At 39.6% G+C, this 12,256-nt stretch overlaps 1 protein-coding gene across 3 annotated transcripts in view; it reads left to right on the forward strand.

Annotated features, from left to right (window-relative positions):
- The window catches only part of NUBPL (NUBP iron-sulfur cluster assembly factor, mitochondrial), a 526,006-nt gene that overhangs the window by 467,456 nt on the left and 46,294 nt on the right, over positions 1–12,256 (forward strand). The window lies entirely within an intron of this gene.

Raw genomic sequence — 12,256 nt, forward strand, 5'->3', positions numbered from 1 at the left:
AATAACCATGAAAAGGAGATTTGGAACACTGAGTTTCCTTATGCATGATCTTTCCTTTATTCATGATCTCCTCTTGGTATCCAAGCACATAGAAGCTATCATTTTTTTTTATTTTATTGTGATTGATTTACAGTGTTGTGTTTAGTTTCTACTGTACAGCACAGTGACTCCATTATACGTACATATATTCTTTTCCATGATGGTTCATCACAGAATACTGAATACCGTTGTCTGTCTGTACTGTCGTACCTTGTCTATCCATCCTATGGATACTAGTTTATATCTGCTAATCCCAACCTCCCAATCCTGCCCTTCTCTTCCCTGCCCCTGACAACCATGAGTCTGTTCTCTATATTTGTGAGCCTGTTTTTGTTTCATATTTTCACTTACATCGTATTCTAGATTCCACGTATAAGTGATGTGATATGGTATTTGTCTTTTTTCTCTCTGACTTCCTTCACTTAGTATGATAAGTTCTAGGTCCATCCGTGTTGCTGCAAATGGCATTATTTCTTTCTTACGAAATAATGGCATTTTTCATTATTTCATATGGTTGTATATATGTACCACATCTTCTTTATTCATTCATCTATCAAGGGACATTTAGGTTGATTTCATGTCTTGGCTGTTGTAAATAGCGCTGCTTTGAACATAGGGGTGCATTTATCTTTTCAAAGTATAGTTTTGTCTGGGTATATGCCGGGAAGTGGTTTGCTAGATAATATGGTAACTCTATTTCTAGTTTTTTGATGAACTTCCATACTGTTTTCCATAGTGACTGCACCAATTTACATTCCCACCAAGAGTGTAAGAGGGTTCACTTTTCTCCACAGCCTCTCCAGCATTTATTATTTGTAGGCCTTTTAATCATGGCCATTCTGACTGATGTGAGGTAGTATCTCATTGTTTTGATTTGCATTTTTCTATTAGTGATCATGAGCATGTTTTCATGTGCCTCTTGACCATCTGTATGACGTCTTTAGAGAAATATCTGTTTAGGTTTTCTGCCATTTTTTGATTGGGTTGCTTGTTTTTTAATTATTGAATTGTAGGAGCTGTTTGTATAATTTGGAAAATAAGCCCTTGTCGGTTGCATCATTTGCAAATGTTTTCTCCCAGTTCATAGGTTGTCTTTCCATTTTGTTTATAGTTTCCTTTGCTGTGAAAAAGCTTATAAGTTTGATTTGGTCCCATTTATTTTTGCTTTTATTTTATTGCCTTGGGAGATGAAACCCCTTTCAGAAGTCTACTCTATTTGTTTTCCCTGCATACTGTCACCCTATGCTGTGGTGAGTGGAAGAGCTCTGCCTCTGAGGACCTATTCACAGTCTGCTAATAGAATGAATGTTTGTGTCCCCTCAGAATTTATATGTTGAAGCTGTAGCCCATATTGTGATGGTCCTGGGAGGTGGAATCTTCGGAAGGTGATTAAGATTAGATGAGGTCCTAAGGATGGAGCCTTCATGAATGAGATTAACATGCTTAGAAGAATCACAGGAGAGATTGCTTTGTCTGCTCTCTGCCATGCAGGATACCATGAGAAAGCAGCTGTCTGCAACAAGGGAGAGAGACCTCACAAGAAAGCATGCCTACACCCTGATCCTAGACTTGCAGTTTCCAGAGCAGTGAGAAGTACATTTCTGTTGTGTATAAGCCCCCGCCACTCTATGTTATTTTGTTATAGCAGTCTGAGCTGACTATGACATGGCCCCTTGCTTACCTTCACTTAGTCTTACGGGTCACATTGGTCTCATGCTGTCTGAATCCTTTACCAGACTTGGTACAAAGGCAGTGCTGGGCACAGGTCCAGTTAAAGAGCTTGGCCTTCATCACTGTCTTTTAACCAAAGCACAATGTCAGCTTTGTCTCTTTTATTATGCTGATACCTGCACTAATCAAATTTAACATTTCTGTCCTTCTATTCATTTTCTATAGCTATCATTCCTTTAATATTTTATTACCTACTTTTTTAGAGGAAATGGTTTTGTGTCCAATGTGGCGAGGGTATGGTAGAGAAGAAGATGATTGCAAAGGATTTATCTAAATAGGGATTCACATAAAATCAGTTACTATCAGTTCAATAAAAAATTGTGTCTATTATGGGCCAAGTGTAGGCAACTTAAATTTGGGGTATGTAACTCGGTGTACCGGAGAAGGCAATGGCAACCCACTCCAGTACTCTTGCCTGGAAAATCCCATGGACAGAGAAGCCTGGTAGGCTGCAGTCCGTGGGGTCGCTAAGAGTCAGACATGACTTCACTTTCACTTTTCACTTTCATGCATTGGAGAAGGAAATGGCAACCCACTTCAGTGTTCTTGCCTGGAGAATCCCAGGGACGGGGGAGCCTGGTGGGCTGCCGTCTATGGGGTCGCACAGAGTCGAACACAACTGAAGCGACTTAGCAGCAGCAGCAGCAACTTGATCTACATGCAAATAAATGGGTAGATGGATGGATGAATAGATGGATGGAGGTGGCTGGAAGAATAGTCAAACAGATAAGGCAGGTGTCTCTGCCCTCCGTAACGTCACCAAAAGGAAAACAGTTCACATTCCTAGTGGGTTATATGCCATAACTACAGTTGCCATGTTGTCTAAACCAAGACTGCCAAGTACTGGCATCCTTGTGTAGATAAGCTGACAGAATATTTGAAACTGAGATTGCCGAAGAGCTAGGACTTAAGTTCACTCTACCTGTAACACAAGACAAAAATAAAACATTAAAAGAAAAAATCAGTTCTGAACAGGAAAAGAGGGATGTTTACACGAAGGAGTTGATACGTGGGTTGGTTGTTGAGGGGCAAGCAGGCTCATGCCATTAGGCAACCAGGAAGGGCAGAGCATCGAGGTGGAGAACATACTGTGTCAACGGCACAGGGCTGGGTTAGCTGCTACCCAGCAGGCCAGGAGGATTGGGGTTCTACCCTGAGGTGCTGGGAGATGCTTGAGAGATGAACTAGGGTTGCTGGTGAAGAAGTTTTTTGCTCCATAAGAAATGAGGAGACAGAGATGAAGTGACACTTTAAACCTGAAACGAGGAGGACCAGGGAGACTGACAACCCAGCTTGAGCTCCAGAAGGGCACAAACCATGTCTCCTAGTTCAACAGAATTCCACCAGTAAACATTAGAGCTTAAAGGAAGATTAGAAGAGCTCTACTTCCTAGTCTCCCAGTCCTCATCTCCAAATGGGAAAACCCAATGACTTGAATGACTCACTGCCTGCTCAAATGACTCAGTTATTACTTGATGATAAAATCAAATTTATGCTTTGCCACTTACTATCTCTGACTTCGGGCAAATTACTTAACTTTCCTCACCCATAAATTCATGGTTGGTGTGATGATTCAGTGATAATATATGTAAAGTGCTTCGTAACATGCCTGATATGTAGGAAGAACATAAATTAACATAAATTAAACTAAACATAAATTTATGTTAAATTAACATAAATTTTATGAACAACAAAAATAGTAACTGTAATGTTATTGAAGTTCCTTGATTTTGTCCAATGCTCTTTTATATATATCAGTAAGGCCCAATTCTGGCTGATCCTCTTAATCACCTGGGATGTTTTAGACAGTTACAAATTTCCTGGCCTACCCCAAGCCTACTGAATATGAATCTTGAGATGGTTGGGGAACCTGAGCTTTCAAAAATTTCTGCCAGTACGAACTAGGATTAGAAACAACTGTCCATATTTACTGCTGTTCAAACTTTATTTTTTTAGTCTTTGGTTAAGAAATAGGAATTAGGTATAGGATCAGGCGGTTGGGAAAGGGCTATTGCACATAATACTCCAGTACTCTTGCCTGGAAAATCCCATGGACGGAGGAGCCTGGAGGGCTGCAGTCCATGGGATCGCTAAGAGTCGGACACGACTGAGCGACTTCACTTTCGCTTTTTACTTTCATGCATTGGAGAAGGAGATGGCAACCCACTCCAGTGTTCTTGCCTGGAGAATCCCAGGGACGGGGGAGCCTGGTGGGCTGCCGTCTATGGGGTCGCACAGAGTCGGACATGACTGAAGCGACTTAGCAGCAGCAGCAGCAGCAGCAACTGTGTCCCCAGCAGGTTAAAAACACACATCTGTGCTCCCAAGAAAGGCGGGATTGGACCACAAGATTGGAAATGGGATATTTCTCACTGGTGGAAATGATTAATTATGACCAGTTTTGCACATACATTTGCATGCCTCCTAATATCACATATGCAAACACAACTTTAATAACATGACTTGTTTGCCAATGTTGAATGCTAACTGTAAATAATTTCTATTTTTTGTAGTGTTTAGGAAACTTCAATATGGTACTTGCTGGCAGACAGTTGCTGTCTCCTGGATTTAGCAACATATTAAGTAATCACTACAGAAACATTTTTTCACTTACTGCTAACAAAAGAAGTCTAGACGACAATTTGTGGTTGTCTATGGAAACAGAAGATAGGTAAAGCAGAAATAATTTAAATTTAAGAAAACAAATTTAAATATGGCCTACAGTTTCCTTTTTTTTCTTACTAAGATTTTACTAATACAGAAAAAAATAGGTGATTGGAAGTTTCACCCCTTCTTTTAGGATCCTAGTTAGCCTCTCTGATGTCATCGACAACCAACATAAGGTGGGCAATAAAATAAAGGAGAGAAAATAAGCAGGCACCCTGATAAGCCAGTAGCTGGAAATATTAATCCCTGAACAACTACCTGTTAATGTCCTCCTCTCCCTGCCTTTCCTCCACTCCACCTCACCTCTACCATCCCCCAACACCCAGTCCATTGTTCTTAGTCTATATAGGAATCAAAGAAACTTCTGTTTGACCTGCAGATTCCTGGGACTCCACTTTCAGAGTTTTTGATACAGTATGTCTAGGGGGTGGGAAATCTGCAATAAGAACAGTACCCTCCCTCCCTAACTAACCAACCCTGTGGTTTTGATGTAGATGGTCATCAGGACATACTTTGATAAACACTGCCTTGGGTAATGTAGAGACTTCAGATTCAGTGGTTCCTGGTCCAGTTGCATCAACATCACCTGAGTTCATCAGACATGCAGAATGTCTGGATCCAATCCAGGTCTGCTCAAACAGAATCTGCATTTTAACAAGATCCCGGGCGTGATTCCTAGGCACATTCAGGTTTAAAAAGCTTTGGTATTTCACAGACCAAAGAGAAGAAGTACCTTCTCCCCTTTTTGCATGTATGAACCTATTTGGTTTTTTTGTTCTGTTTTTCTGACAGTCTTCCTCTCCTCAGTTACCTGGGATTGCTGAATTCCTAAGGTGGGTCCCCAGACCTCCTGAGTCAGAAACTCTGTGTCTTGGATTCTTTTTCTCTGCCTTTCTCCCTGTCTCTCTGTCTCTTCCTCTGTCTGTATCTCTTCATCACATTCTATGTCCTTCTGTCTCTGACCCTCCCCACCTTCCCATCTCAATCCCTTTAATGAAAAAAATTGAGCACACCTCCCAGGGGATTGTGGGAGGTGGAGGGGACTTCAATATGGGCAACAGTAAAGAGACTGCCAATAGGTTTTTGTTGGTACTGTTGATTACTTTTCTGACGTTGGAGAGCTGCATTTTATCCTGCTATCTCTGCTCCCTTTTTTTTTTTTTTTAATTTGCAAGTGTTTGCTATAGATTATTATCATGCTATTTCTCCATGAGATGTGAATAGTAGTTTATCAAAATGTCAGCATAAAGACCAAAAGTCAAGCAAATTTGCTGCAATAAGGAGAGGCTGTAAATTTGCTGTCAGTTAAGAAATCCTCTCAATTCAAAGTGCAAATCTAACCAAAAGCAGTTTTTAATAATTGAGACTGAATGAGTATGAGGTTAACCCAGTGTACATGCACTTTGATCTTGTGCCTTGTTGAATTTCTCAATTTTAATAATAGGGGCTATTATTTATGCTGTAATTCTAGGAGCTATGCTATCAGAGAATGCCTAAAATATAAATCAGGTTCATTTTGCTAATTTCATTTGTTGAAACTCATATCTACTCCTCTTTTATTCTTTTTGAATGTTAATAATGATATATCCAGGAATAACTTTCTTCTTCAAATCTTAATTACAGTTTGGGTGAAATACTGAACCATTTTAACATTGCAAATATTTGGCAAATAAGCCTGATAAGAGAAATTTTTATAAAGGTTTTCATTGTGTCTTGGATAAAAGCACAAAGAAATGAAACATGTGGAGAAAGACCTTTCCCTCCTTGGAATTTTAAGTCTTTCTGCAATAAACACAACAGTGGAGTCATAGAAGACCAAAAAAAAAAAAAAGACTTCCTCAAATCTAATTATCAAAAAGCAATTCATCTTGCTTGAGTATTTCAATCAACACATCCCTGAAGCCACTTTCTCAATTTGCCCTCCTGTCTGATGTATGGAATTGTGTGTGTGTGTGTGTGTGTGTGTGTGTTATCATTTGGAGAAACCTCTTAGCATATGGTGGAAAAAAGGCTGTTTTGTTACTTTTATGTTTTATTTCTTAATGGCCTACTTTGCAGCAGCTTTAGTGGAATGGTTTAAGCTCAATCTGACTTTTTTGAGTCTTTTACTCTGTGACAGTGACTCAGCTGGGTTAGAGCCAAGATGTTTACCTGATTGAGGCTGGGGGTTGGGGTGGGGGGGGGGGGGGCGCTGTGCCTCGGCCTCAGCTTTTCCCACTTTTGCAGAGAGCTTACAAATTGTAGGCACTCAGAATAAATGGCATCATTAGTGGGCGTAAAATACCCTAAGGGCATGGGAATGATTTAGAATTCTAGGATTCGGTAAAGACAGTGCATGCTAGGGGCTCAGGTGTCTGAGAGAAATGGATCCAGTAGTAGTGCTGAAATGTGACCTTGGTTATATCAGTTGACCTTAATTCTTTACTTTTAAGGTGAATGTGGACATTTTCTCTTTATTGAAATGCTGCTGGCTATCAGGGCAGTATTTGTCAAGCACAAGGAAATCTTTTTGCTTTAAGACAATTCTTTTAGGTAATGTTTTGCACAAGATTACTTAACATGGGCAGCTTCAATCTAAGATTCTGTGAAAATTGCATATGTCACAGAGGACATCAGCTCATAACTAGAGAGGTCATTGGCAAAATAAGCTATTTCATTTCCCTGAATAGGGAGAGATGAGCTGGGCTCTTTGGAAATTTGGTGTTTTGAAATGAAAATTGAAATTGTATAAATAACTTAATCAACCAGTATTTTGTAGCCAAGGTCAAACAATCATGCCTACATTAGTATTCCCATCAAATGTGAATGCCCTTGGCAAATCAATAAAACATAAGTGCTCAACTGAATTCGTCCTGTGTAATCACTGTGTTAAGTACTGCTGGGTTTCCAGAACCTTAGCTATAGTCCTTGCCCTCCAGAGGTCTACATTCCAGACCTGTGCTATTTAACAGAACTTTCTATGATGATAGAAATACTCTTTACCTTATTGGATGGCCATTTTAATCAAAGACAAAATTAGTGTTCATAAAATCATTAGTGACCACCCATAAGGAGCTTAATAAAGAAATGTTGTCTTGGACCAAGGGTAATTTGAGCTAAGCCTTGTTAGCTAGGATAAGACAAGTGGAAAAGAGAAGAGTAGATGTTCTGGACAAAAAAGGTAGTAGACAGGAAGAGCTTGGTGCTATTGCTGAATAGTTAGGTGATCACCTTGATGGGAGCTGAAGGAAGGTTCCTGCTAGAGCTGAAGAGGAAAGAAGACTGGCAGGGGTGGGAAGGAGGGCCCAGAGAGAACTCCTATTATATACTAAGCGCCTCACATGTATAATATAATTTAATCCTCACAACCAACTGAATAGTTGCTGCTATTATCTTTATGTATGCTCAGGGAAAAGATTCAGGGGAGTTAAATAATTTCCCCAGAGATCACCCACTAGAGTAGTGAGCCAAGGTTTAGAACCCAGGCAGCTTTCCTCCAGATTCCATACTTTTTAAAAAAATAATCATTTTATTTATTTTTGACCGTGTGCGGACTTTTTTCTAGTTGTGCTGAGTGGGGTTGCTGCTCTCTAGTTGCGATGCACAGGCTTCTCATTGCGGTGGCTTCTTTTCTTGCAGAGCAAGGCTCTAAGGCACGCAGGCTTCCGTAGTTGCAGCACATGGCTTTCATAGTTGCGGCTCCCAGGCTCTAGAGGGCAGGCTCAATAGTCGTGGGCTTAGTTGCTCTGCATCATGTAGGATCTTCCCAGATCATGGAAAACCCATGTATCTAGCATTGGCAGGCCAACTCTTCAACACTGAACCACCAAGGAAACCCCAGATGTCATACTTTTTAATCACCTCACTCCACTGCAGTGGTTGAGAATTTGAGCTCTGGGATCATCACACTTCCATCTCTATTAGCTTGTGACAATAGGCATCCGTAAATTGAGGACAGAAAAAGCACATTATTTGAGGTTATTGTACTAGGATTACCTAAGATATTTCATGTAGAGCACCTAGTAGTTCCTGGCACATAATAAGGGCTCAATAAATCTTTGTCTAATCTCATGTTAGAAATAGAGGCAGCAAAGAAATTAGGGCTAGCTTGAGTAGGCATTAGGCAATCATTACATCTTCTTAAACTGAGTTTTGATGTATTGAAACTATTGTAAAGGACAGAATGGAAGAAAGAAGGGAATACTGGGATGAAGAAGACCTCCAAGAGGCAGGCAACCTCACATTCAACAGATGAAAGAAATGTAATTTTATTTTCCCCTGGAAATAAAAGTAATATATATTGACTGGAGATAATTTAAAAATGTTAGAGGATAAGAAAGAAATTAAAATCACACTTAATACATCAAAGAGATGATTGCCATCAGTATTTTGGCATATATCCTTCCAGGTTTTATGTGTGTATGTATTAATGCATTTTTAAAGTTTACCATATTCACCTCCAGTAAAATTCACATTTTTTGTGTACTGTGGAGTTTTGATAAGTGCACACTGTCCTGTTAGCACCAGCACAATCGAGTTACAGAACAGTTCTATCAACCTCAAAAAAATTCCTTTCATTGCCCTTATAGTCAGCCTCTCCTCTTACTCTCATCCCCAGCCCCGGGTGACCACTGATCTGTTTTCTCTTTCTCTAATTTTGCCTTCTCTGGAATGTCATATAAGCAGACTTGTGCAAGATGTAATCTTTTGAGTCTGGCTTTTTTCTCTTAGCATAAGGCATTTCAGATTCATCCATGTTGTTATGTGTATGAACAGTTCATTTTTTTTTTATGACTAAGATTTCACTGTATAAATAGATGTACCACAACTTGTTTCCGTTCACTCTAAGTACATTTTGAGTTGTCTCCAGTTTTTGGCGATTTGAATAAAGCCACTGGGAAATAATTTTCATTTCTCTTTGGTGAATATCTAGGAATGGAATTGCTAGATTATTTGTTAGGTAAAGGTTTAACTTTATAAGAAAATACTGAACAATTTTCCGGGCTGACTATATAACATTTGCATTTCCAATAGCAACTATAAGGGTTCCATCACTCCACATCCTAACAAGCACTTAGTATAATTATTTTTTAATGTCACTGTAACAGGTATATGGAGAAGGCAATGGCACCCCACTCCAGTACTCTTGCCTGGAAAACCCCATGGATGGAGGAGCCTGGTAGGCTGCAGTCCATGAGGTTGCTGGCAGTCAGACACGACTGAGCGACTTCACTTTCACTTTTCACTTTCATGCATTGGAGAAGAAAATGGCAACCCACTCCAGTGTTCTTGCCTGGAGAATCCCAGGGACGGGGGAGCTTGGTGGGCTGCCGTCTGTGGGGTCGCACAGAGTCGGACATGACTGAAGAGACTTAGCAACAGGTATATGGTAGTGTATAATGGTGGTTTTAATTCACATTTAGCTAATAACTAATGTTGTTTAGATGTGTTTTTTTTAATCTTCAAATAGAGAAAATTTATTTCTTTTCTGAACAATGTGCCTGTTCCTCTTGCCTTATTGCACTGGCCAGCATCTTCAGAGTGATGTTTAGTAGCCCTGATGAGAGCAGACAGCCTTACTTTGCTCCTGTTCTAAGTATGATGTTAGCTGTAGGTTTTTTGTAGATGCCTTGAATTAGGCTGCACAACTTCCCTTCACTTCCTAACTTGTGAAGAGTATCATGAGTAAATATAGAATTCTTTCAAATGCTTTTGTGTGAATATTGAGATGGTCATGTGATTTTTCTTCTTTAGTCTATTGATATGATGAATTACATTGATTGATTTTTTTAGTGTTGAACCAGCCTTGCATTCCCACTTAGTCATGATATATTAATCTTTCTATATGCTGTTGTATTTTATTTGCTGGTATATGTGTTTGTGTATATGTGAGTTGAGAAGGTCACCTGGAGAAGGGAATAGCTACCCAGTCTAGTATTCTTGTCTGGAGAATTCCATGGACAGAGGAGCCTAGTGGGCTTTAGCCATGGGGTTGCAAAGAGTCAGACAGGACTGAGTGACTTTAACACATACACACACATTTATTTAAAACAACACCAGGATTATACTGTATAGACTGGCTTGTAATCTCTTTTTGAAAACACATTTTCTTTAATCTACAAGAAATACATGTTTGCAAAAATACATTCTTTCTGGTTACTCTGGCAGGTTAATTTATCTTTCCTACATTTTCTCTTGGTAGAGGAGTTATGTGTGTTTTAAGTTTACTAAAATAAAAACTGGGCTGAGGAATTTCCAACCCACACAAATTAACTCTTCTAATTAGCTGATAAACTTTGAGAAGAACTATCTGCATCTTTGATGAAATATGAAGGGAAAACTGCTCTAAGTTTTCAAAGCCATTATAAATGCTGAGAGCAAAGGAATGATTGTTGATTCCTGAAACCCAGGTACTCCTCAGGAACCTGGAAAGTTGAAAATCTCTATCTTATGATAGTAACCTTAAACAACTTTAGCATACAACAGAGATCTCTGATGTTTGTAAAGAAAGTTCTCTTCCATTAAAAAATACTTGTGTAGATGGCTACAGATGCAGATTTACATTCTGCTGCTGCTGCTAAGTTGCTTCAGTCGTGTCCGACTTTGTACGACCCCATAGACGGCAGCCCACCAGGCTCCCTCGTCCCTGGGATTCTCCAGGCAAGAACACTGGAGTGGGTTGCCATTTCCTTCTCCAATGCGTGAAAGTGAAAAGTGAAAGGGAAGTTGCTCGGTCACGTCCGATTCTTAGTGACCCTATGGACTGCGGCCCACCAGGCTCCTCCGTCCATGGGATTTTCCAGGCAAGAGTACTGGAGTGGGGTGCCATTGCCTTCTCCGGCAGATTTACATATACATATGCAAATACATAAAACACTGAAAGGAGAGCATCAACAACCTTTTGATAAATTATATTCTGAAGCATTTTTTTATTTTGAGATTTTCTTCCCCCTGGATAAGCAAGTTTTTTTCATTAAAAAAAAAAAAAAAAAAAAAAAACAGAAATGTGAATGTTTTCAACTAGAAACATACATCCAAGACTGATACTTACTAAGTACCCACTTTAGGCTTATTTTTAGAATTCCAAGAATCTGCTTTTTTTCCCCAAGTTTTATTTTAGAAAAAGCAATCTAGTTACTCTTCAGATGCTCATAAAGAAAATGGAATTGCTGTATTTTATATGTGAGTCAGAGCTCAAGATAATGGTGAATCTTGCCGAAGGCCTCAGGGATACTAAGCATGAAGTTTGGGAGGAGTTAGGTTTTCATTGGTGTCCTTCTTTCCCAGGCTGGAGTTCAAATGAGTCTGAGTCTCTCAAAATGTTTGCACGAGAGGATGAACTTCAATGTTTGCATCATTTCCCCTGTTTTACACTCTCCTCGCATAGACCACAGCTGAGAGTTTTAGAGAAAAGGCGCTTTCGGCAAGTGCAAAGTGGTATTGTCATGTTGCTACTGGAGCTGTCTGTGAGAGCCAAGAAAATAGGACAGAATAAAAAGGAAGTAAAATAAGTCATAGTGAAACCCTCTCTCTCAGAGGAAGGAGAGCAAACATTGAAATATTGCTTTTTCCTGGCTGCTTATTAAAGGGGAAATTTGCCTACTGTGCTGGAAGAGTCTTTTATCCATCATTCAGTTGATGTGAAGCTTCCAACTTGAGGTTTGTTTTTGTATGCACAACCCATTCTATTTTTAAGGTGAACTCCACTGACAGTGAGTATTGAACAGATTCAGCATTTCTCTGATTATAAAAGATGTTGATTTGTTTTCATCCTTCAATAATTTAAACTAGTCCAATTGTCTGAAACAGATCAATTTAAACTGTTGCAAAGTCCCTTCAA

Source organism: Bos indicus, chromosome 21 (genome assembly GCF_029378745.1).
Source record: "Bos indicus isolate NIAB-ARS_2022 breed Sahiwal x Tharparkar chromosome 21, NIAB-ARS_B.indTharparkar_mat_pri_1.0, whole genome shotgun sequence".
Taxonomy (NCBI): Eukaryota; Metazoa; Chordata; class Mammalia; order Artiodactyla; family Bovidae; genus Bos; species Bos indicus.